At 49.4% G+C, this 26,492-nt stretch overlaps 1 protein-coding gene across 3 annotated transcripts in view; it reads right to left on the reverse strand.

The window, feature by feature from the left end:
• The window catches only part of PSD4 (pleckstrin and Sec7 domain containing 4), a 32,506-nt gene extending 26,131 nt beyond the window's left edge, over positions 1–6,375 (reverse strand). Inside the window, exon 1 of one of the 3 annotated variants that reach the window (XM_061155314.1) lies at positions 6,119–6,375. The gene's annotated coding sequence lies outside the window, so the exon portion shown is untranslated. Of the gene's footprint in view, positions 1–3,334; positions 3,356–6,118 lie in introns of those variants that run through there. The other 2 variants (XM_061155313.1, XM_061155315.1) reach the window with 2 other exon arrangements.
• Positions 6,376–26,492: the final 20,117 nt, after the last annotated feature.

Consider the following 26,492-nt stretch of genomic DNA (forward strand, 5'->3'; position numbering starts at 1 on the left):
AGAGGCATAGGGAAGCACCTCCATCACTGACACCTGAACTCGGGGTATCCCTAGCTCCCTTCCCAGACCCCTTGACCATCCCTCCCTGCTAAGACCTGGTCTGTTTGTGTCCAGCAGGCTCCCCTTCTGGGATGCCCCCTCTCCAGTCCTCACTCCTCCTCACACTCTATCCGATGTGTGTCTACCTTAGGAGCGAATCCTTGTGGGTATCACAGCATTCTGCCTAAATGACTTCAACTCCTCTCCTCTTGTTAGTGAATTGCTTGACAGCCAAGTTCAAATGACAATAACGGGAATGGGAAATGATGGGCACGGGGCCGGAGGAAAGTGTGCCCTGCAATTTTTAATAAGACAGGAGTTCCACACATCCCTCTTTGCCAAAGTGCTCAGTCACTCAGCTGTATCCAACTCTTTGCAAGCCTGTGGACTGTAGCCCACCAGGCTCCTCTGTCCATGGGATTTCCCAGGCAAGAATACTGGAGTGGGTTGCCATTTCCTCCTCCAGGAGATCTTCCTGACCCAGGGATCGAACTTGCATCTTGGTGTCTCCTGCATTTACAGGTGGATTCTTTACCACTGAGCCAACAGGGAAGCCCTTATAATTAAACTTGTATATGAAGCAAAGCAGACATACAGGTAAATGTTAATGACCATACTAGACATAAATGAGGGTTGAACTTGCCTTCCCAGAAGAAACGGGGTCTTCCTCCATGGATTCAAAGGGAAAGAAAAATCAGAGACGTTGTGGCAGCTTTCCAGAGACCAAAGGGAACAGACTGCTGGGGCCTGAGGGGACGGAAGGGCCTGAGGGAGGTGGGTGGGGACTGGGGGAAGACTGACAGATCCAGCACACTGTGGGGAAAGAGGTATGCCTGCACACCACCCTCTGCTCTCTCGTGTTTCAGAGCATCTACTCCATCGTGTAACTTCTAGTGTGTCAACCCACCTGGTTCTCACTTGCCTCCCCTCCCTAGGAGGAGGTTCTTTGTGTTTCTTGCTATCACTATTTCCTACGAAAATGCTACCCCTAATCACTTTAGTGATAGACTGTGTGAGCCTCTTGATGAAAGTGAAAGAGGAGAATGAAAAAGTTGGCTTAAAACTCAATATTCAGAAAACTAAGATCCTGCCATCTGGTCCCATCACTTTGTGGTAAATAGATGGGGAAACAGTGACAGACTTTGTTTTTGGGGGCTCCAAAAATCACTGCAGATGGTGAGTGCAGCCATGAAATTAAAAGACACTTGCTCCTTGGAAGAAAAATTATGACCAGTCTAGACAGCATATTAGAAAAGCAGAGACATTACTTTGCCAACAAAGATCCATCTAGTCAAAGCTATGGTTTTTCCAGTAGTCATTTATGGATGTGAGAGCTGGACAAGAAAAAAGGCTAAGCACCAAAGAACTGATGCCTTTGAACTGTGGTGCTGAAGAAGACTCTTGAGAGTCTCTTGGACTGCAAGGAGATCCAACCAGTCCATCCTAAAGGAAATCAAGCCTGAATATTCATTGGAAGGACTGATGCTGAAGCTGAAACTCCAATACTTTGGCCACCTAATGCAAAGAACTGACTCATTTGAAAAGACCCTGACGCTGGGAAAGATTGAAGGCACGAAAGGGGATGAGAGGATGAGATGGTTGGATGGCATCACCAACTCAACGGACATGAGTTTGAGTAAACTCTGGGAGCTGGTGATGGACAGGGAGGCCTGACGTGCTGCTGTCCATGGGGTCACAACAAGTCGGATATGACTGATTGGCTGAACTGAACTGTGTATACCCGCTCCAGCTGCTGAGTGTGGGGGGCACAGCATTATCCTCTAGTTCCAGCGGTTAGAAAGCTGAGGGTTAGTGTAGACTGGAGAGGCTCAGGACCACTCATGAGACACCTGGGGTTACAGAGCCTGGTGGCAGGCATCCTGGTTCCAGGCAGACAGGTCCACATGGGCGCATACAACCTCTAAGCAGAGGTGCCACATTTAGCAAATACACAACAGAAGATGCCCAATACTGGGAACATATTTACACTGAAAATCGACTCATTTATCTGAAATTTAAATTTAGCTCTGGACTCTATTGTATCTGACAACTCAACTCATGTCAAGAGTGCCCATCTCTCTCGACATTAGTAGGGTGTCACTCACCTAGCTTGTGCTTTGCAGCCCAGACCTCAGGCCTGCCAGTCATCCCACGGGTGAGGCAAATGGTGACACTGCCCTCCTACTCACAAGGAAACAAGGCTCAGAGAGCTTCAGAAATGTGCCTGGGTAGCTCAGCTAGTGGGTGGGGAAGCTGGGGTCTGATCCAGGTCTGCGGCTCCCTTTAGCGGCACTTTCTTTCCACCCGTAAATCAATTCCTTTGGGTATTCATGGATTGAACAAAGCATGAATTTCTTCTGAGGTGAAGTCACCTGAATTCATCTGTTTCCCCCACTGTCCAGGGCAGGGCCTGCCTGACTCAGAGGTGACACTCCAGAAATGTTTGTGAAAATAAGAGGAAAGATGGAGAGATGGATGGAGGGAGGGAGGGAGGAGGGATGATGTATGGATGGATAGATGGAGGGATGGATGGATGAATAGAAGGATGGATGGATGAATGGATAGAGGGGTGGAAGAACGGATGGATGAATGGATGAGTAGGTGGATGGGTGGATAGATCCTCAGAAAGCTCCCTCCTCACAACCTCACTACAGGACTGGGGAGACTGAGGCTTGGAGAAGAAGATTTAGCATCATTATGACATAAAGACGTTCCCCTAAGGGCAAGTCTGACCATGAGCCAATCACACCTTACTTCCAGGAAGCCCAGCACCCTAAGGGCAGAGCTTTCCCAGAAGTGGTTCCCACCAGGCCAGCCCAGCCCAGCAGCCAAAACGTCCATCTGGGTCCTGGCTCCAAGGAAGAAGCTGGACAGAGAGGAAGAGAGTTCAGGACCCGTTCAACCACCTTGTCTATGCTCCTCACTAGAAATGCAAGTTGACTGAGTCTCTGTCTCTCTCTCCCACCCTCCTTCCCTCTCCCCGCCTACAGCCCCCACCCCACCCCCTTCTCTCTTCTATTGCTTCTCGCTGAATGAAGGGATGGGATGACCTGAGGGGTGAGGTCACTTCTTATGACCAACATGGCAGTCCCACCAATCACCTGGGTGAGGGCAACCTGACTGAGCAAGGGTGAAGAGTCAAGGGTCAAAGGTGGAGACCAGTTTCTGTTTCCTGGAGGTAGGATGGCACCTCTTAGGCAGAGGTGGGCCAGGAATTGGGGAGCAGAGTCCAGGTCTCAAGCATCTAGAATTTTCTTGGTTTATTCCCTCCCCCACCCTTGGTATTTAGTGTTACCTCTTTTAAAATCACTCAGGTGTCTTAACCAGAACAAAGGAGAAAGTGTCCAACACGGGTCTCTTCGCTGGGTTCCGTCATCTCTGAAAGGAGTGGCCCTTCATGTTTCTAAGCACCATGATGGGTCAGGAAGCTTAAGGAAAACTTCTGGGAGAAGTGGGGTGGCTCTTTGGAATCCAAGAAAATGCTCTGAGTCCAGAAGCCAGTGAGAGGAAAGATTGGGGAGGGCGCGGGGGATGGGGGGGGATGGGAGAGAATGGGTGCTCCACTGGGCAGCCCCCCAGGGCTCCTGTCCAGAGCGGAGTGACCACTGCTGGGGCTGAGCCTGTATTAGCTGATGGTAGGTAAAGGACACAGAACCCAACAGCTGGGGGACCAAGGGGACATAAGTCCCTTCTACCCTCACCTAACCTCTCCCCCCAGCTTCAAGGCAAGGTTTTTTCCATCTTGGGGAAGGAAGGAGCCCAGATGGCAGCCGGATCATCCTTTTGAGAGTGGTTTCTCTTTCCACCCCCTGCTTGGGCACAGGAGGTGTTGAAGGCCACAGAAGGCCAGGGGAGAGCCTGTCCAAGGAGGACAGGGGACAGCACGAGTGTCACACATTCAGACCCTACTCGCCATACACTGGAGGCTCACAGCCTAGTCTCAAATCCTAACTACCACTGACAAGCCACGTGACTCTGGTGCAAAACTTCACCTGGCTCCTTGCCTGTGAAAGAAGGAAATATGATGGATAAGTCTTCTTGGGAAGTTTGCTAGAAAATGGGTGCAGGGCTTCCCTGGTAGCCCAGGGGATAACAATCCACCTTGCAATGCAGGGGACACCGGTTTGTTCCCTAGTCCCAGAAGATCCCACGGGCCACAGAGCAACTAAGCCTGTGTACCACAACTGAGCCTGAGCGTCGTGACTCCTGAGCCCACGCTCTGCACCTCCTGAGCCCACGCCCCACACGCTCTTGAGCCTGTGCTCTGCAACAAGAGAAGCCACGACAACAAGAAGCCTGCAGCGAAGAGCAGCCCTCACTCACCGCAACTAGAGAAAGCCTGTGCAGCAACGAAGACCCAGTGCAGCCCAAAATAAATAAATGAGTAAACAAATAAATAAAATCTTTTCAGAAAAGAAAGAGAGAAAATGGGAGGGGGGTCTGAGTGCCAACACTGAGCCCGCCCTTGGGAGGTGCTCAGAAATACCATGTCTTGCTTGGATTAACCTGGCTGCTTTGCAGGTCCATTTGGAGAAGAAAAAATACATGAAAACAAGCAAACACACGGCCCTCCATGAGAGCACGGGCTCAGCCCTATGGGCTCCCTCTGGACCTGAGGAGTCGGTTCCTGGATGTCCTGTCTGGACTGTGTGTGTCTCTCTCTCCTTTTAAGCTTCCAACTCAGAAAGCTGCCTCCTTTTGCCCTGGCAATGTTCCCTTCCTGTGCAAAAACCAAAGTCTTCTGGCCCATCCTGGGATTTAGGAGGTGATCTGCCCTGTCCTTCCTCAGCCCTGAGCGGCAGCCAGGTGAAGGGTGTTGCTCTGCGGGCAGTTACCCTCCCCTTCCCTGCACACTGTCTCCGGGCTGAAGTTGCAGGACAGACACCCCTTCTTGAACCTGGGGCCAGGGCACCCGAGGTACATGACATATGATGAGGGGCCACCCCACATCCTGCCCACACGGAAGGCAGCTTCATGCAAATGTGCAGAGAGAGCGAGAGAGAGAGAGCGAAACACACACACATACACACGCCATTGGTGCTGAGAACCCTGAGATGGGTCAGCTGAGAAGCAGGCATGGAGGGAAAATGGAGAGGAAAGAGAAGAAGAGAGAGTGGTGAACAGAAAGGATGAGCCAGGGGCAGAGGAGATGAGGGGGCAGAGGGCCAAAGGGTAACTATTGACCACAGGAGGACAACAAAGCCTCAGGGCCAGCCCGGGCCTCCCTCGTGCCTTCCTGGATCTCCCCCTCCCACAACAAAAAGCTCTGAGCCCAGATTTTAATCCATAGGCTGGGTAGCTCCTTATCTGTAGAGCAAGAAGCCCTGTGATGTCCTAAAGCCTGGGAGACAGGCCTCCTGGCTGAGGCCCCACAGTCCTCTGGGGTGTTTATTATCAGCTGATGACAGGTCACCCTTCCCAGGCTTTTAGCAGAGAAGAGTGACTCTGCCTGTAGGATCTCGGGCCCTAGAATAAGGGGCGGTGGCTGAGGATAAGAACTAGGAAGCTTGATATTGTCCCAAACAGGGACGCCATTGAGAGTGAGCTTGTTTCTGTCAACCATCAGGGCGATAAGCCTGCGCTGCCAGGGCAAGCCAGCAAGTTGGGCCCCCTCCCCTCCCCCTAACCTTGCCTTGCTGCAGGGGGCCTGAAGGCAATGCAGGGCTGGGCGACCCAAGTCAGAGCTCCTACGATGACCACACCCAAAGCTGCCCCCACCCCAAAGCCCCAGCCCAAATGGTTTCCTTCTCTCCAGGGATGAGGGGTCATTTGGGGCCTCTAGCCTCATTAACCCCCACCGGGCACCAGTCACCAGGGACCCAGGGAGGCTACAGAAGATTCAGGAAGGGTCTCCCAGGGAGGCTGGAGTAAGTGGGAGCCACAGCAGGATTCAGGGAAAGGGCTAGATTGGGAGGCGGCTGGTTGATGGAGAGGAGGAAGGAGAAGGATGGGGCTGCGGCCCGGGGCCGGGCTCACGGCAAATGCACAGGCCTTCAGGGCCCTCCTTCCTGCCCACCTGCCCCTCTAGGGTCCGCACATGACTCCCTGCACCCTCCGCCCCCACCCCACGCAGGCCCACCTTGCTCACCTCCAGAGGACCGGGAAGGGATGCGTGGCCCTGGCTCCCCTGGAGCTATCCTGCCGCCCGGTCCGCCCGCCCTGTGAACGGTGAACGTGGCGGCAGCGGCTTCCGACTTCCGCTCCCCTCCCCACACTCACCCTCCCTGCCCCCCTCAGGCCTCTGGGGCTCCCCAGCTGCTCTGCACCTCAAACTTCCTGCCCCAATGTGAGAGACCCTGCTCCCAGGCTCAGTGCCTCTGGCCGCCAGCCCCCTGCTCCTGGGGACCCCCACCCTCTGCACAGCCCAGAGTCAGGGCCTGGGAGAGAAAAAGAGGAAGACGCAGCGCCCTGGGCTGTGAGCACGCCCCACCCTCCACCCTGCGGTTCTGTCACCAGGTTCTCATCTCTGCCCAGCTCTCGGTTCCTTGCACGGCACCCAGTGGGACTCAGGAGGGCCCTGGGGCTGCCAACTTTTCTTTTTCCCTCGATTTATGTGTGGCTAGGTCTTAACAGAGGGGCTTCCCAGGTGGCTCAATGGTAAAGGATCTGCCTGCCAATGCAGGTTCGATCCCTGGTCCGGGAAGATCCTACGTGCCTTGGGGCTAAGTGCCTTAAGCCTGCACACCAGAACTACTGAGGCCACGTTCCTCCAGCCGGTGCTCCATAAGAAGAGAGTAGCCCTCACTAGTGGCAACTAGAGAAAGCCCTTGGGAAGCAACAATACCCACTGCAGCCAAAAATAAAGTAATTAATTTTTTTTTTTTTAAAAAGACCCACAATCAAGGGCTTCAGACCCAGGCTAGCCTGGCCCACAGCACAGAGGGCATGACTCCAGCTGCACCCCCCAACACACACACCACACACACACACCACACACACACACACACACACACACACACACACACACATACACACACAGCGCAAGGAGTCCATAGGGACACGCCTACCTGGCCTTTCTGCATCACACCCTGGACACCTTGGTGTCCTGGACACTCTGCTTCCTGGACTCACAGGGTCTCTACCCTCTTTGGACATTGCATCACTGCTCTGTGCAGCCCGAGACCTGGAGGGAGGCGGAGAGATAGTCAAGAGGTGAACATGGCCTGGGCTTGGGGGCAGGTCACGTCCCTCTATGCACATGCCGTATCAAGCCAGGGCGGGGAAGAGAGAAGGAAGGGGCTAAAAGCTGGGGGTGGGCTCTGCTGCCATATACGGTGATGGCTGAGGGTTCCAATTCAAACTTGGGCCTCCAGGTCATCAGTAAAGGGGGAGGCAGAAGAAAGGAACACTCATTCTATAAGAGTTCATCAGGTGTGGTGTTATAACACTGACATATCCAAACACATCTTGATGGGTTCAGTTTCTGGGGCTGCAATGCTAGTTCAGTCAGTCAGTCAGTCAGTTCAGTTGCTCAGTCGTCTCTGACTCTTTGCGACCCCATGAATTGCAGCATACCAGGCCTCCCTGTCCATCACCAACTCCCGGAGTTTACTCAAACCCATGTCCATTGAGTCGGTGATGCCATCCAACCATCTCATCCTCTGTCATCCCCTTCTCCTCCTGCCCCCAACCCCTCCCAGCATCAGGGTCTTTTCCAATGAGTCAACTCTTTGCATGAGGGGGCCAAAGTATTGGAGTTTCAGCTTCAACATCAGTCCTTCCAATGAACACCCAGGACTGATCTTCTTTAGGATGGACTAGTTGGATCTCCTTGCAGTCCAAGGGACTCCCAAGAGTCTTCTCCAACACCACAGTTCAAAAGCATCAATTTTTCAGTGCTCAGCTTTCTTCACAGTCCAACTTTCACATCCATACATGACCACTGGAAAAACCATAGCCTTGACTAGATGGACCTTTGTTGGGAAAGTAATGTCTCTGCTTTCTAATATGCTATCTAGGTTGGTCATAACTTTCCTTCCAAGGAGTAAGTGTCTTTTAATTTCATGGCTGCAATCACCATCTGCAGTGATTTTGGAGCCCAAAAAAATAAAGTCTGCCACTGTTTCCACTGTTTCCCCATCTATTTGCCATGAAGTGATGGGACCAGATGCCATGATCTTAGTTTTCTGAATGTTGAGCTTCAAGCCAACTTTTTCACTCTCCTCTTTCACTTTCATCAAGAGGCTTTTTAGTTCCTCTTCACTTTCTTCCATAAGGGTGGTGTGATCTGCATATCTGAGGTTATTGACATTTCTCCCGGCGATCTTGATTCCAGCTTGTGCTTCTTCCAGCCCAGCGTTTCTCATGATGTACTCTGCATATAAGTTAAATAAGCAGGGTGACAATATACAGCCTTGACGTACTTCTTTTCCTATTTGGAACCAGTCTATTGTTCCATGTCCAATTCTAACTGTTGCCTCCTGACCTGCATACAGGTTTCTCAAGAGGCAGGTCAGGTGGTCTGGTATTCCCATCTCTTTCAGAAATTTTCCACAGTTTATTGTGATCCATACAGTTGAAGGCTTTGGCATAGTCAATAAAGCAGAAAGAGACGTTTTTCTGGAACTCTCTTGCTTTTTCGATGAGCAGGCTTATTTCAAGCTCAGTGCAATGCAAACCTGGTTCCTTACCTCCTCTAAGCTGCTTCTCCTCTGTATGGGGGATTCTTATTCCCAGCCAGGTGACAGAAACTGAAGTCACCTTGGCCTAAATGCCAGCCCTCCCTCAGGCCAATCCTAATGCCAACCCTCAGGCCTCCAGCCTCACAGGGTGTCTGGAATATGGCCAGCACCAACTCCATGCTGTCTCAATGTGAGAAGCCGCTGACAGTCAGGGATAAAACACAGGATCCCCAGCGTTTCCCTGGTGGTCCAGTGGCTCCCAATTAAGGGGCCTGGGTTCATCCCTGGTCAGGGAACTCGATCCCACATGCCACAACCAAGAATTCAAAAGATCCCATGTGCTACAACTAAGACCTGGCAGAGCCAAATCAATAAATATTAAAAAACAAACAAACACAGGACTTCTGTCCTCAGGAGCTTCCAATTTAGTGACAGAAAATAAACAAGAAGTAATCAACATGTGATTATAAACTGTGAGGAGTGCTGGCAGGGGAACAGGCAGGGAGAGAAGAAAGTGATTGGGGCTGGGGGGCTCACTGCGAGGAGAGACCAGGGGCATCATGTCCCCATGAAGAGGAGCCAGGATGTGAAGAGAGAGCGTGGGGTGGGCATTTTAGGAAGATGAAACTGCATGTCTAGTTTCTTACCGAGACTGGAAAGGTCTCCAGGAGTGAAGGGAACAGAAAGCCAGACAGTGTGGGAGGGTGGGAGAGGTGGATGGGCCGGATCCCACAGGGTCCCCAGGGGTAAAGCAAGGAAGTGACAGGTGTATTTATTTTTCAGATCACCTGGCACTGTATGGAAAAGAGACAGTGGAAGTGCTCAGTGAGGTCAGGGAAGGGCTCTGTGACAGTCCAGGGGAGGCGGGACAGTGGCTTGGAAGGGGGTCAGAAAGGGCACAGAAGGAAGACGGAGGATGTGGGATCTACAGCAGGGATGCCTGTAGAACCTGCCACAAAAGTGGTGAGAGATAGAAGTCAAGGGCGACTTTTAGAGTTCTGGCTTGAGCAACTTCAAGGGGTGGGAATTTTTGTGGAAATGGCAAAGAACTGGGAAGATGAAGCTCAGGGGAGAAAATCAAGGGTTTCAATCTTTACATATTAGGTTTGAGATATCTGTGAACTACTCAAGCAGGAGTAGCTGGTACCTAGAGTGGATGGGAGGGGCTGGGGTGGAGAAAGGAGCACGTGTGTGACCAGCAGGAAGGCACCCACACTAGGGGTCGGCAGAGCCCCCCCAGGAGACGCCTGCAGAAGAGAGCGAGCAGGGGCTGTCAGGGAGGTGAGAATGAGAGGGTGTGTTGTCATCAAAGACAAGAGAGGAGGCAGACAACTTCAGAAGGAGGAAGTGGTCGGCTGTGTCAAACACTGCTAGAAAGCGGAGGAAGATAAGGAGCAAGGTGACCATCGAATGAGGCCCACGAGGAGGTCACAGACAAGCTGGGGGTGGGGGTGAAAACATGATGGGGGCGATCAGGAGGTGAGGACTGATCAGAAGCCAAGGACCGGGGTCCACCCCCTCCAGTCCCAGCTCTGCACCATCCCCGGGCCCCTCGGCATGCTGGGCTGAGGTGCTGTTGGTCAAGCCAGGTGCCAGTGACCAGCCTCCTCTGTGTATTTCTGAATCTCCTGCCATCCCCCTGACTGTCAACTTCTCAAGGGCGAGGACTGGTCCACTCGCCTCTATCACCACCAGGTTGTGCAACTGGTGGGGGCCGGGCTCATAACTGCTCCAAGACCTTCTGATCAATGAAGGAGTCAATGCTGCTCATCTTCAGTCCCTCGATCACATCAAGCGACACTGTGGGAAATGGGGTCTGCCTCTCCCTCTCCTCTCAGCGGGTCTTGTATGTGTTTGGTGTGTGTGTTTGGTGGGGTTCTGGGATGTGGCCAGGGGGTGGTTCCTGCTTAGAGCAAACTCCAAGAAGAGACTCCTGCACCCATCAGCTCTGTTCCATCTCCTAGAACTTTCACGTCCTTCCCAAGATGCAAGGAACCAGAGCTGGATAGCCAAGGAGGGCTTCTGCTCACAGGGTGTGTGGCTCAGGGTTAGAAGGGGAAGGCAAATTGGCTCCTGCCCCCAGAGCCCTGCCAGAGATGGGCTTTGATCTTTTATGCCCCCTCCCCCTTCTGGGGGTCCCAGCCCACTGTCCCCCTCCCCTGGGCCCAGCAGATGCGCAGTCTGCTGACCCGACCACAGCCCAGGGGCAGGCAGCCCCTTCCTGCCTCCCTCAATGTGAGCGGCTTCCTGTTTGCCCACAGAGGAAGCTGCTGCGTGCAGGTGGGGAGGCGGCGTCTCACAGACCGAGCGCAGGTTGGGGAGTGGAGCTCACCTTCCAGGAAAGGAGCTCTGGGGCTTTCAGCACATAGCCCACCCTCCTGAGAGGCAGAACGTGAGAAGACAGAGGAAATGGACACCGGATTTCTGACAACCTTTCACAGCGGGCCCCTAGGTGCTGACGTTCATCAGGCCTTTTACAACCAGTAACTCCAAACTTTAGAGTCTAGGGTGGGGGTGGGGTGTCATGAGCCCCATGCCACAGAACAGATGAGGAGACCAAGGGCCAGAGTAGCCACTCCGGCTGAAATTGAGCCCAGGACTGCCAAACCAAATTCACTTTCTGCTATACCCTACTGCCATTCACACACCACTCATATGAAGGACCGAGGCTTCTTTCCAAGCAAACCCAGGGCCACGGACAGCCCAGTTTGAACTCATATTTTAAAAAAATAATTTTACTTGTTTGTTTTTGGCTGTGCTGGGTCTTCGCTGCTGCACGGGCTTTCTCTAGTTGCCATGAGCGGGGCTTACTTTCTAGTTGCAATGGGCAGGCTTCTCACTGCGGTGGCTTCTCTTGCTGCAGTGCGCAGGCTCTAGAGCGCAGGCTCAGTAGTCGTGGCTCACAGGCTTAGTTGCTCCACGGCAGGTGGGATCTTCCCGGATCAAAGATCAAACCCATGTCTCCTGCACTGGCAGGTGGATTCTTTACCACTGAGCCACCAGCAAAGCCACAAATTCATTTTTAACAATGCAGACCTTAGGGAAACTCTGATGCTGATGGAGCTCACTACCATCCTTCTGGGGGTATCTAGCTATCAGGCAGAGGGAGAGCTGAGGCCAGAGACACCTCATTTGGGCCACATGTCCCGGTTGTCTCTGTAGAGATTTTGTTCTTCAAGGAGCCCTGGGAGTGAGGCAGCCACATGCTCCTTCCTCCATAAAATGCCCTTTGCCCTCCTAGCCCTCAGGCCCTCACGAGCCTGGGCCCTCAGGGAGACAGACAGGAGGATGCCTGTCTTCCTAAACAATCCTCTGACAGATTAGATGATGACAGCCCCACCGGCCAAGCAGACTGCAGGTTCCCTAGGGATCAGAGCAGAGAGCTGGGAGGGAGGTCCAGGTGGAGGGCTTCTAGGGACCAAGTCCATGATGGGGTCTAGGGACGGGGTTCCCCGGGGTCCCTCCCTAACACCTGTGGTCTTAGACTGGGAGAGAGAGGTATCCCTGAGCAGGGCAATGAGGACAGGGGGCAGAGGCCAGCGATAACACCATCAAAAACTACACTACACACGTGGACGCCAAGGCTGCCCTTGATTTCCTGGGGAAGGGCAGGAAGTGATTATTACAAAAATGAGTGACAAGCTTCTATCTCCTGGACTTGGTTGCCCAATCGAGTGTTGGGTACAATAACTTTGTGAGGTGTCCCTTCCCGGCCTGGGGACAGGTGTCCAGGCCACCAATTCCTGGAACTTTTCTTCCATGAGAGTCTGGCCCCAGCTGCTCTCTCCTAGTGCTGCCCCATGCTTTCAGATTAGCATTTTCCATGTAGCCACTTATCACAGGTCCATTTAGGTAGCCAGAAAGTAGGGTCCACAGGTATTCACCTCTGTCCTCGAGCCCCCTTGGTACCCAGATGATGCTTACAAACATCTGTCTAAATATATATGCCTTAAGATAGACTCAGTGGTAAAGAATCCACCTGCCAATGAAGGAGACACAGGTTCTATCCCTGATCTGGGAAGATCTCCTGGAGAAGGAAATAGCAACCCACTCCAGTATTCTTGCCTGGAAAATCCCATGAAAAGAGGAGCCTAGTAGACTACAGCCCCAAGGGGTCACAATGAGTCCAAAACAACTTAGCGACCGAACAACAAGATACTATAAAAGGAAAAATGCTCACAACTTCAACATCCATAATCAGGAAACAGATAAATTATGGGACAACCATAGAGCCATAGGGTGAACCCCAACACCTTTAACTATCTTGCTTTTGAAAAGCATTTCATGAAGTGGAAAGATTCTCACAGCATATTATTAAGTAAGGAACTTGATTATATATTTGGCACAGTCTCATTTTTCAAAAATGTATGTACCTAGGCAATGAAATACTAAAACACTGGTTGATAGTGGCAATCTCTGTGTGGTAACAATATACAGGATTTTAAGTTCTTTATGGCTTGTGTGTGTGTGTGTACCTGCTGTTAAAAATAAATAGGGATGGACTTCCCTGGTGGTCCAGTGGTTAAGATTCTGTGCTTTTTTTAATGCAGGGGGAGAGGGTTTGATCCCTGGTCAGAGAGCTAAGATCCCACATGCTGAGTGGTAGGTTCAAATTAAAAAATAAAACAATACAGTCAAAGCTATGGTATTTCCAGTAGTCATGTATGGAAGTAAGAGTTGAACCAAAAGAAGGCTGAGTGCTGATGCTTTAAAACTGTGGTGCTAGAGAAGACTCTTGAGAGTCCCTTGGATAGCAAGGCAATCAAACCTGTCAATCCTAAAGGAAATCAACCCTGAATATTCATTGCAAGGACTGATGCTGAAGCTGAAGCTCCAATACTTTGGCCACCTGATGTGAAGAACTGACTCATTGGAAAAGACCCTGATGCTGGGAAAGATTGAAGGCAGGAGGGGAAGAGGGCGACAAGAGGATGAGATGGTTGGATGGCATCACCGACTCAATGAACATGAGTTCTAGCAAACCCTGGGAGATGGTAAAGGACAGGGAAGCCTGGCATGTTGCAGTCCGTGGGGTTGCAAAGTTGGACATGACTTAGCAATGGAACAAAAACAAAAATAAATATGCATGATGTTTGTCATCAGCAAAAATAAATTGGTTGTATTAAATTACAGAGAAATATTTAATTTCTCTGCTCACTTTAAAGGTTGGGAGTTTCTTTGTCAACATTCCTTACCCGCTCTGGTTGCCAGTGAGGGACTTGTGTGGGATGGAGGTGAGCCTGAGAGGATCTGTATGGGGCCCCCTCACTGTTACCACCTCTCAATTGGCTGCAGGGTGACTTCTCTGATGCTGGTGTAGGGACCTACCTGGGGCCCCAGAACTGATACAGAGTTTAAGATGAAGACATTTGAGATCTAACAGATACAGTAAGAAACCGTCTCAGAGCTTAATTTATCAGACTAAAAGCAGCAACTTTTGAGAAATAAGGTTGCCATAAATTCCTTCTGCAGGGCAAACCTACTCCCAGAAAGAAGAACTGAATAAAATCTATCCCACCTCCCTTCTCCAGGAGAGATTTATGGCCCAGAAGGAGACTGAAAAAAACAGTCTTACCTATAAAGACCAACACTATCCCTATTTTCTCATTTCATGTGTTCTAAAAATCCACTAGTCTTACGAAAAGAAACCTATTTGTTCTTCCCCTAGAAGCCTTTTTCTCCCTCGTCCCTTTCCCCTACTAATTTAGGTATATAAGCATTTAACCCTTTAACAAGTGAAAAGTGAAAGTCGCTCAGTCATGTCTGACTTTGCAGCCCTTTAACAAGCCACCTACTTAGATTGACTCCTATGTGCAGGCCAATAAAACTTTTTTTTTTATTGTTAATCATCTGTCAGTTTAATTCACAGGTACCAGTGACAACATCTTAGAGGGTTGTTGTTGTTTAGTCGCTAAGTCGTGTCTGACTCTTCTGTGACCCTATGGACTATAGCCCACCAGGCTCCGCTATGCATGGGATTTTCCTGGCAAGAATACTGGAGTGGGTTGTCATTTCCTTCTCCATGATTTTCCTGACCCAGGGATCAAACTGGCATCTCCTGCTTGGCAGGCAGATTCTTTACCACCGAGCCACCTGGAAAGCCCCGTTAGAGGGTAAAGTTTTTCTTTCCCCCCTCTCCCACATTGTTCCTGGGTCAGGAAGATCCGCTGGAGAAGGGATAGGCTACCCACTCACTCCAGTATTCTTAGGCTTCCCTTATGGCTCAGCTGGTAAAGAATCTGCCTGCAATGCAGGAGACCTGGGTTCGATCCCTGGGTTGGGAAGATCCCCTGGAAAAGAGGAAGGCAACCCACTCCAGTATTCTGGCCTGGAGAATTCCATGGACTATATAGTCCATGGGGTTGCAAAGAGTCAGACATGACTGAGCAACTTTCACTTTAGTTCACATCGTAAAGATTATCTCCTCCATGAATCCACCAATCTAAAGCTGTATTTGCCTAAGCAGGCATATGGTATACATAATAAACATTTTTAATAGTTAAGAATGTACTTGAATATGCAGTAAAAAAGTCATGATTTCACAGATATTGTTGCTAAGGACCACACTAAAGTAAATTATGCCTACTTCACATTGATTTTTCAAACTGCATGCACTCAGGAAAAAATGTTAAATGAAATAGTATAGGTGGAAAATTCTCATGTCAGAAATCATGACAAACTATGTGGACGAGTAGACACTTTTTATACGTCTGAGTTCAACCTTTCAGGCAGTTACTCTTTCGGAGAAAGAACTGGGGTACTCCTTATAATACTAACTGGCCTTCACCATCATTGATGAGCATAGAATTCAATTCAGGTGCACAACTGGCAGAAAACCAAGGCTCTTCTTGTGTTACCTAAAGGAACAGATATGCTCTGACATAGTGAAGAAGGGAGATAAAAGGAGCAAGGCATTTCCTAGGGCCCCCCGAAAGGTCAGTGATCCCCTGGAGGTGCCCACACTTAAGCCTGCCCAGAGCAACAAAGCCATGGGCTCCCCAGTGCCCTCTACATGCCAGCTGGAGATGATCATGTCTATCAACAGTTGCCCACAGGGACAGAGAGGGCAGCCTGTCTGGCTTGGCAACTTCCAGCTGGAATAGTGCTAGGGCCCGGAGCTCCTCCCCAGGGAGAGAGCCGGCACACCTGTGCTTCCTGAGGTCATTTCCCTCCTGTCTGCCTCAGCCGTTCCATGCATCCTTCAAGGATCCACGGAGAGACACCTGGAAGGTAGGGAGCCCTTGTTGGCCGTCCCCTGACCAGCTTTCCATGATGAGAAGATGCATCCCCGAGGCTGTGGAGCCAGCAGAGGGCAGAGTTCCAAAGGGCATCCATGCCTCCTTGTTGGTCCAGCCTCTCCATCTACATCTCCCTGCATGCCTGCCCAGGGCTTTGTTCTAGAGGGGCCTCTTCTGCCCTTGGGGGCTTCCCTGGAAATTCAGATAGTAAAGAATCTGCCTGTAGTGTAGGAGACCTGAGTTCAATCCCTGCATTGGGAAGGTCTTCTGGAGGACGAAATGGCAATCCACTCCAGTATTCTTGCAGGTGAAATCCCATGGATTTCTCATGGACTTCCATGAGAAGCCTGGCAGGCTATAGTCCATGGGGTCACAGAGTCGGACACAACTTGCAACTAAACAATAACAATGGCACACGATGACCTACCCATTCTGACATGTTCACCTCCTACCCACTCACTGAAGGTCCAGGAACACTCCCCAGCCTGCAGTCCTAACTATCAACGAGAATACTCTAGGTAGGTGAGCAGGACTTCAGAATGATTAGGCGCCCAACAGCCTGTCCACATGCCCATGAGTGCACCTCCACACCCCTGTGGGCAGGCCTGTCCTCGGTCCTGTCAGTGACAACCCATCTGCCTGGTTTCCCCAGGTGAGCAGGCACCCTTCATGCCTCCGGCGCCCAGTCCTGCTGGTTCTCCCTGCCCGGCAGCCCCACCATTCCTCCCTTACCTGGAGAACCCCAGGGACCTCCCCTGCTTCCCAGGTTCACGTCCACAGTCCCAATTCTCCTTCAGGAGACCACCCCTGCTCTTGAAAATCCTTCCTGATTGACCCCTAGCCCACTGCTTCTCCCCATTGCCTTTAGGGAAAGCCCAACACAGGCATTTGAGATCCTCCCCCAACCTCTCCTGGGACCACACACGCCCACCCTGAGCCACACCTCCAGTCTATGGGGCTCCCCTGAACATTCTTGGAACTTTCACACGTTGGCATGTCCTCAAGCTGGGCTCCTGGTCAGCTCTACTTCCCTTCCCCATTCTCCTTTCCTACCAGCCAATCCTCTTCATCCGCCAAGGCTCACCCCCATCATGCCATTTCTCCCAAAAAACTTTCTAGACCAAGCCAATAAGAATCAATGGTTATACTCGATGACATAAATCAAAGCAAGACCCTCTATGACCACCTCCTAGAGTAATGGAAATAAAAACAAAAGTAAACAAGTGGGACCTAGTTAAATTTAAAAGCCGATGCACAGCAAAGGAAACTATAAACAAGGTGAAAAGACAACCCTCAGAATGGGAGAAAATAACAGCAAATGAAGCAACTGACAAAGGATGAATTTCCAAAATATACAAGCAGCCCACACAACTCAATACCAGAAAAACAAACAACCCAATCAAAAAGTGGGAAAAAGACCTAAACAGACATTTCTCCAAAGCAGACATACAGATGGCTAGCAAACACATGAAAAGATGCTCAGTGTTGCTAATCATTAGAGAAATGCAAATCAAAACTACAATGAGATATCACCTCAGAATGGCCATTATCAAAAAGTCTACAAACAATAAATGCTGGAGAGGGTGTGGAGAAAAGGGAACTCTCCTGCCCTGTTGGTAAGAATGTAAATTGATACAGCCTCTATGGAAGACAGTATGGAGATTCCTTAAAAAATTAGGAACAAAACCACCATATGACCCAGCAATCCCACTCCTAGGCATATACCCTGAGGAAACCAAAATTGAAAAAGACACATGTACCCCAGTGTTCACTGCAGCACTCTACAACAGCTAGAACATGGAAGCAAGCTAGATGTCCATCGATAGATGAATGGATAAAGAAGTTGTGGTACATATACACAGTGGAATATTACTTAGCCATGAAAAAGGAACACATTTGAGTCAGTTCTAATGAGGTAGATGAACCTAGAGCCCATTATACAGAGTGAAGTCAGAAAGAGAAAGATAAATGTCATATACTAATGCATATATATGGAATCTAGAAAGATGGTACTGATGAATTTATTTACAAGGCAGCAATGGAGAAACAGACATAGAGAACAGATTATGGACATAGGGAGGGGGAGGAGAGGGTAAGATGTAACATGGAAAGAGAGTAACATGGAAACTTATATTTTCATATGTAAAACAGAGAGCCAAGGGGAATTTGCTGTATGTCTCAGGGAATTCAAACAGGGGCTCTGTATCAACCTAGATTGGTGGGATGGGGAGGGAGGTGGGAGGGATGTTCAGGAAGGAGGGGATATATGTATACCTATGGCTGATTCATGTTGAGGTATGACAGAAAACAACAAAATTCTGTAAAGCAATTATCCTTCAACTTAAAAATAAACTAATTAAAAAAAAGAGTCAATGGATACGATAATTTCGTAATTCCAACCATGGGATGCAGTACAACAATCAGAAGCAATAAACCAAGTGTCCAGACACCAGCCAGATAAATCTTGAAAAACAGCATCGGGTTTCAAAGTAAGATCCAGATTTGTAGCACAACACAACGTCTGTAAGTTTAAATTATATGCATATATAAATCAACACCATATATTTCTCTAAAACAGTCTGGATCCCAGGATAAACATATCATAAATATATCAGAGTAGCTGCTGTGCACAAAAGGAAGATGCTGAAGGGCAGTCAGTGATGAGGGATAAAGAGGAAATCATAATAAGATCCCTTATAATTCCCTCAGAATTCAAAAACAACAACATGAAGACAAAAATCCAAGTTAAACCAGAGGCCAAGGACATGAACAGAAAGAGAAAGACAAAGGGCTTAAAAAATACAGGAGACTCATAACGTCGCTCACAATAAAGAAATACCTATTAAAAATGACAACGTGATGCCCAAGTCTGCAGGACCATGCCAATGCAAACAAGCAATCCCAGAAGCAGTAAGTCAGACTGGGGCTTCAGTGTAGCTGCAGGCTGGCAGCATCAGTGTAAATCTAAACTACACAGAGCTTTTCAATCAGTAGTTACATGTTTATGGATTTCCCCTGCGGAAAGTCACAGAGTGAGTGACGATGTAGGTACATGCATGTGTGCTAAGTCACTTCAGTCGTGTGTCCAACTCTTTGTGACCCCATGGACTGTAGCCCACCAGGCTCCTCTGTCCATGGGATTCTCCAGGCAAGAATACTGGAGTGGGTTGCCATGCCCTCCTCCAGGGAATCTTCCTGATGCAGGGAGCAAACCTGCGTGTCTTGTGTCTCCTGCACGGGCAGACGGGTTCTTTACCACTAGTGCCACCTAGGAAGCCTGATGTAGGTACAAGTATCCAAATGCATACTTGTCTACCACAGCAAACTAACCAAAATAGGAAAAACAATTTAGAAGACCATAAAGGAATGACTAGAGAAATACAGTACAAACATATTTATTTTAAAAAGATGAAGTATATCTCTATGTCCTAAATCAGAATAAGTATATTAAGTTAAAAAAAAAAAAAAAGGTACACACCTGAGTTTTCTTATTTGTGTTAAAAAAAAACAAAAGTACAATCTAGGACTTCCGTGATGGTCCAGTGGTCAGGAATCTGCCAGCAAATTCATGGGACCCAGGTTCGATCCCTGGTCCAGGAAGATCCCACACGCTGCAACTAAGTCTGTGGGCCACCACTGCTGCTGCTAAGCTGTTAAGTCACTTCAGTCGTGTCCCACTCTGTGTGACCCCATAGATGGCAGCCTACCAGGCTCCCCCATCCCTGGGATTCTCCAGGCAAGAACACTGGAGTGGGTTGCTATTTCCTTCTCCAATGCATGAAAGTGAAAAGTGAAAGTGAAGTTGCTCAGTCGTGTCCGACTCTTAGCGACCCCATGGACCAAAGCCTACCAGGCTTCTCCATCCATGGGATTTTCCAGGCAAGAGTACTGGAGTGGGGTTCCATTGCTTTCTCCGGTGTGCCCCCACTACTGAAGCTTGAATTCTGCAACAAGAGAAGCTACCGCAGTGAGAAGCCCATGCACCGCAACTAGAGAGTAGGCCCCACTCGCTGCAAATAGAGAAAAGCCCACAGCAGCAACCAAGACCCAGCGCAGCCAAAATTAAATAATAAAATTAATTTAAAAATACTTTTTTTAAAAGTACAATTTATACACACTCATTTACAAATAGAACATTTATCCGCAAGCATTCTCAATGGCCTCTGCGGAGGACTGGGAATCAGAGGACAGGACCACAAGAGAGATTTCTGTGTTCCTTAAGGGCTGTTTGAATAAACATCTGTAAAAAACAATTTTTAACAGGCAAGTAGTACCTTTCAAAATATTTTTAAAAGAATTTGTAACCCACACAAAGATTGTCTTAAAAAGAAGAAAAGAGGTGGAATGCACCCAAAAGCCCTGCTGTCTTCTAAGAACCCCCTGCTGTGAGACACCCTGGAGCCCTAACAAACATCCCTTCAGCCAAAGCCTCTCTCTCTCTTTCAGAACACTTGGCTCTAAAACTGCACCACATGATTATAAATCCTGATTCTTCTTCAGTCACTAGCTGTGTAGAAAAGTGGGCAACTTGCTTCTTGCTGGCCTCAGTTTTCTCATCTGTGAAACGGGGTTGTCTGTACCTCACAGACATGCTGTGAGGCTGGTCTGTGTTTGCATATAAGGTGCTTAAAGGAGAGCTTAGCATATAGTACATGCCTCAACATACCCTCCTGACTCTCTTTTGAGCCTACTAATCAGATTATTCTTTGTAAAAGATTATTGGAATTTTTCTAGATGGCAACAGTTTTGATCCCCATAGCCAGTCTTTAGTGATTTGAAAAACTGGTGGTCCACCTCCCACTTTAGCCCATGTTCTTTTAAGGGATGTTGGGTGTAAGAAAAACAAGTGAGGGATTTCCCGAGGGGTCCAGTGGTTAAGACTCTATGCTTCCAACTTAGGGGGTAAGAGTTCAATCCCTGGTCGGGGTACTAGGATTCCATGCCAAGGGGCATGGACAAAAAAATAAATAAATAATTTAAAAATTAAATAAAAAAAAAAGAAAAGCAAGTGATACTTCTCCTACCAAGAGACACACTCTCCATCTCTGGTGATTGCCTACTCCCCTGCTAGTGTAAACCATCAGGCTCGACCCTGAGTTTTCTTACTTGTGTGCATGCAAAGTCACTTTAGTCATGTCTGACTGTGACTCTATGGACTGTAGCCCGCCAGGCTCCTCTGTCCATGGGATTCTCCAGGCAAGAATACTGGAGTGGGTTGCCATTTCCTTCTACAAGGCATCTTCCCAACCCAGGGATAGAACCAGCATCTCTTATGTCTCCTACACTGGCAGGGGGGGCTCTTTACCACTAGCGCCACATGGGAAGTTTTCTTGGGAGCATGTAAATCTTTTGTCACAGCAGCTGAGAGCATCACCTGCCCTCCTGCATGTCTCTGATCAGCAGTCTAAACCCTGCGCCCTCTAATGAGAGCCCATTCCTCTAACATGTTCAGCAATGTCCAGTCTGCTCCAGCCTCCTTTACATCTCCGGGCCTTTGCACTTGCTTTTCCCCCTGCTTGGAATGTTCTTTCCCCAGAGAGTCACATACCTGTGTCTTGTCTACACTTGGCTCCTCAGCACAGCCTGCCCTGACCACCCTATTGAACCCAGGAGCCCCCATCACCTTCTCACCCCTTACGCTGCTTTGCTTTTGTTCATAGCATTTATGTGACATGACAATAAAATGACTGTTACTGTTACTGTGGGCTTCATTGGTGGCTCAGACAGTAAAGAATCTGCCTGCAATGCAGGAGGCCCAGGTTCGTCCCCTGGGTCGGGAAGATCCCCTGGAGAAGGGAATGGCAACCCACTCCAGTATTCTTCCCTGGAGAATTCCATTGACAGAGGACCCTGGCAGGCTACAGTCTGTGGGGTCACAAAGAGTCAGACACGACTGAGTAAATCTCTGTGTTACTATGTGTTGTTACTGTCCATTTCTCTCCACCGGAAAATAAGCTCTACGAGAGGAAAGACTGTCTTATTCAGTGATGTATACTTAACACCCAGAACAGTGCCTAACATGTGGGCCCTCAGTATTTGTCGAATGAATGAACAAACAAGTGAGTCAAAAGAATATGTCTTCTGGGATTTCCCTGGTGGTCCAGTGGCTAAGACTCCTTGCTCCCAATGCAGAGGGCCTGGGTTTGATCCCTCATCAGGGAAGTTAGATCCCACATGCCACAACTAAGAGTTCACACGCTGCAACTAAGACCCCGCAAAGCCAGATAAATAAATAAATATTAAAGAGAAAAAAAGGATATGTCTTCCGGGGAAACTCAAATCGATGCCTCAGATTTAAACTTCCCAACAAGTCGGACAGCTTCCCTGGGGGCTCCCTGGTAAAGAACTCGCCTGCCAATGCAGGAGACAAGGGTTCAGTCCCTGGGTTGGGAAGATCTCCTGGAGAAGGAAATGGCAACCCACTCCAGTATTCTTTCCTAGAGAATGCCATGGACAGAGGAGCCTGGCTGGCTACCGCCCATGGGGTCACAAAGAGTCAGACTCGACTGAGCACGCATGCTCATGCCCATGGTCATCCTGCTTTGTTTTGTTTTACAGCACTTCTCACTCTCTGAAATAATATGATTCATCTGCTTACTTATTTTCTCTTTCCCACAACTCCTGTAAATAAGAGCAGCTATATTCTCAGTGCCTCCATGTCTCATTAGTAGTTGGCACTCAGTAAATTTTGGATGAATGAATGAATGAATGACCCTTCTTCAGACCCCTCACCTAAGGGAAACACCGTATCTGGAAGAAAAGAATGAATCACTCAGCAGGGTCAGCTGTCTAAATCTGACCTTGGTGTGTTTCACATGTAGAGGGGCTCAGAGACATTCAATTAATGGCTAATTACATTCAATCAACCTTGGGCCAGGGGAAGGACTGGGCTAATGAGGTTCAAGGGCAGGTGGGGCCCCTGGCTGCCCTAGCTTTCACTTTGCTGCTGCCCGCCTGACCCAGGCATGCAGGCCATGGACACAGGGGTCTGGGTGAGCACACTTAGCAATGCGCTGAGCCTTGCAGCCCAGGGGAAAAACACCTGCAAGGAACTCACAGTCCTGGCTCCACTATTTTACTGAAAGAAGCTAAACTCAAGTGCAAGGCCAGAAAGAACCCTAGGGGGATAATAAGAGTTTGTTAGCCGGGCAGACACTGTTTACTGTCTTAGGAATCTCTAGGGTCTTCTGACCAGACACACCTAGCAGGGCCAAGGAGAGGGGGCCCAGCACCCAAGCAAATGGGGAACAGCTGGCTTCTCCTCCATCCCCATGCGCTCCTGGAGAGGCGGACAGCCTGCCAGGCCGGCCAGGCTCCCAGCAAACAGAGAGAAGGTCCCGACCGGGTCACAGGCCCCAGGGGCCACCGAGGCCAATGGGAAATAAGGAGTAGGGCCCTCCGTGGCGCCCGGCTCAGACGCTGGAGGCTTTTGAGGACTTCTCCTGCACCCAAATGCACCCCGCCCAGCTGGAGGGGGTCAGAGGGGCCATGGCACCCCAGGCCGAGGCAGGCTCTGTTGTCCCCCTGCGGCCCCTGGCCCCGCCCCCTGATGAAGTTGAAGGCGGAGGACCCCCACTCGCTCCCGCTCTCCCCGGTTGCACTGGGGCTCCCCCGCTCGGCGCCCCGGTGCACTGGCACACGGTCCCCATTGAGGGCGGCGCGGGGCCCCAGCTGCTCTTACCAGAGTCCCGCCGGGCTCCTCCTCCGGCCGCCCGCCCGCGCGGGCGCCCCATGGCCCGGAGCCCAGGCGCCGGCTAGGGGGCTGCGGGGCGGCGGCTGCGCGGGGGGCCGGGCCGGTCCAGCTCGCGCGCGCGACTCGCGGGAGGCGCTGGGTTTCCGGCGCGGAGACTAGGGCGGCGGCAGAACCGGCGCGCGGGGCGGGGCGCGCGAAGCCGTCCGACTGGTCTGACGGCGGCGGCGCGGGGCCGGCCCGGCGGGCGGGCGCCTCCTGCACGACCTGCGATGTTCCAGACGGGCCGGCCGCCGGCGCCTGGAGCTCCGCTCCGGTGTCCTCCTCCAGTCCAGAAACCAGCCGGAATCTCAGACGTGTGCACGGCCCCGAGCCGAGTCCAAATCCGAGTCCCTCCAAACCCATCCTGTAGTATTTATTTGGGCTCAAGAAATTAAGCGTCTATAACTTGATTTATGGTGAAATTTCGCTTGCTTGAAGCGGATCGGTGGCTTGAAGACGAATAGCTCTGTCTTGAAACTTGAATTTGTCTTAGTAAACATGTTCTCAGAGGTCGTGGTATTGGCAGGAGGCTCTTATTTTTCAATGCCCCACTATATGCCACTCTAGTTTTTGTCTGTAACTGTAAGGCGCTCTATGTGAAAATCGAAGTGAGTCCATAATTCTAGTACAGTCAGTGATACTTTAGCTTCCTTAGAGATTGACAACAGAAGTCCGTTTCTGTCTCCTTTCTTTTCTTCCTTGGCCACATTTAACCGCAAGGGGTGAGATCCCTACCGGGGATCCCCACCGCCTGCAGTGGAAGCGCAGAGTCTTAACCACTGGACCACCTGGAAGTCCTTGGAAGTTCCTCTGTATTGGACGAGGTCCTCTTCAAGCAACAACAGCAGCTATAAAATAGTATTTAATTTATGAGCCTTATCAATATGCCAGCTACTAGCTCTCTACCTGTCTTAGTACGTAATCCTATAATCACCCTATAAGGTAGAAAGCATTCCCTATAAAGGAAACGGAGGCACAGAGGTAAAGTAACCGGACCCATGACACGCAGACAGGAGCTGTCTGTCACCATGCAACGCTGTTGCTTTGTCATTTTTGGATGACAGACCTGATGCTAAGTCAGCAATCCTACAACTTAATAATAATTTGTTTGGTAATGGTATAAACGTTTACTGTGCACCTACCGTTTGTATGCCAGACTCCGACTAGGTACTGTGGAATAGAAGCCTGAAACCAAATACTCAGAAAGTTTTCCGTCCAGCAGGGGAGGGGTAGGCTGTAAACTGGTGCTGGGCGGTGGGGGGCCACTCCCTGAGGGGAAAGATCCTAGAGGAGGGAGCCACACAGGGAAAAGGTGCAACAGGTAACTGCCTGCAAACTCCCCTCAAATTCTTGGCTGACTCCTGAATGAACATGCATGGGGCAAGAACCCACATGACCCAAAGGATAACAAGAGCCGGACAGAAATTTGAACAGCTCGTTGCCTGCTGCTGGGAAGTTTGGACTCAAGTTCTGCTGTCTTAGAGCTGCTTTGTGTACACTTGGCTTTTTTGTTTCTTTATTTGTCATTTTTTATTATTTTGAGGTACAGTTGATTTATGACACTGTGTAAGTTTCAGGTGTACAACACAGTGATTTACATTTTTTGAAAGTTACACTCAATTTATAGTTCTTATAAAACATTGGCTATGTTCCCTTTGCTGTAAAATATATCCTTGTAGCTCATTTATTTTATATAAAGAAGTTTGTTCTCCTTAATCATCTACCCCTAGTTTACCCCCTCCTCCCTCCCCTTTCCCCACTGGTAAGCACTAGTTTGTTTCTCTGTCTGCAAGTCTGTTTCTTTTTTGTTATTTTAGCCAGCTTGTTTTATTTTTTGGATACCACATGTAAGTGAGATTATGCAGTATTTTTCTTTCTCTGTCTGACTTATTTCAGTAAGCATGATGCCCTCCAAGTCCATCCATGTTGTTGCAAATGGCAAACTTTCATTCATATCTATGTCTGAGTAGTATTTCATTTTGTGTGTGTGTGTGTGTGTGTGTGTGTGTGTGTATCCCACATGTTCTTTATTCACCCATTGATGGACACTTGTGTTGCTTCCATATTTTGGCTGTTGTAAACGCTGCTTCAACTGTCCATTGAAACTTCATAATGACACACTTGAGGAGTAAAGACTGCATTCCAAAATTAAGGAATATATGCTAGGATTAGGGACAAATCAAGAGAAATCTAAAACCAAGCCCCTACCAAACCAAGGTGAGTTTCCGGTCATTTGACTTCCTGCTGGAACAAAATTTGACACTCTTCACAGGAAAATAAAAGAATCCAGAACATCTACAATACATCATTCACAATATCTACCATACAACAACAATGGGAAAAAAATAGTAGATATTGTGAGTAAAATATATCAACTATGGTCAAAAAGAGGGGGAAAGAAACAATTACAATATACCCACTAAAAGAAAAAAAAAAAAACCTTGCTAACTCAAGGAAAACTGTTTCCCTCTAGACTCTTAATACTTCTGACATCAAATGTATGGGGTTTCCCCTCATATTAAGCAATTCTCCAACTCTTCAGACCAGCATGATGTCCTATAGTTTAATTATGACACTACTCAGAGTTATTGCAGAACACACAGGCTAGAGGCTTGCCCTCACTTCAAATGCCAATCACAAGTTCCAGATTGTCACCTGTACTTCTCACTCACTGGCTGTAAATTAAGGATTCCCAGGACCCTCTCCTCAGGCTTGTTAATTTCTAGAGTGGCCCACAGAACTCAAGAATCACTTACTGCTACCAGTTTTCTTTAAAGGATGGAACTCAGGAACAACCAAATGCAATGGACACATAGGACAAAGTATGGGAAAGCGTGCAAAGCTTCTATACCATCCCCAGGC

Source organism: Dama dama, chromosome 11 (assembly GCF_033118175.1).
Source record: "Dama dama isolate Ldn47 chromosome 11, ASM3311817v1, whole genome shotgun sequence".
Classification (NCBI taxonomy): domain Eukaryota; kingdom Metazoa; phylum Chordata; class Mammalia; order Artiodactyla; family Cervidae; genus Dama; species Dama dama.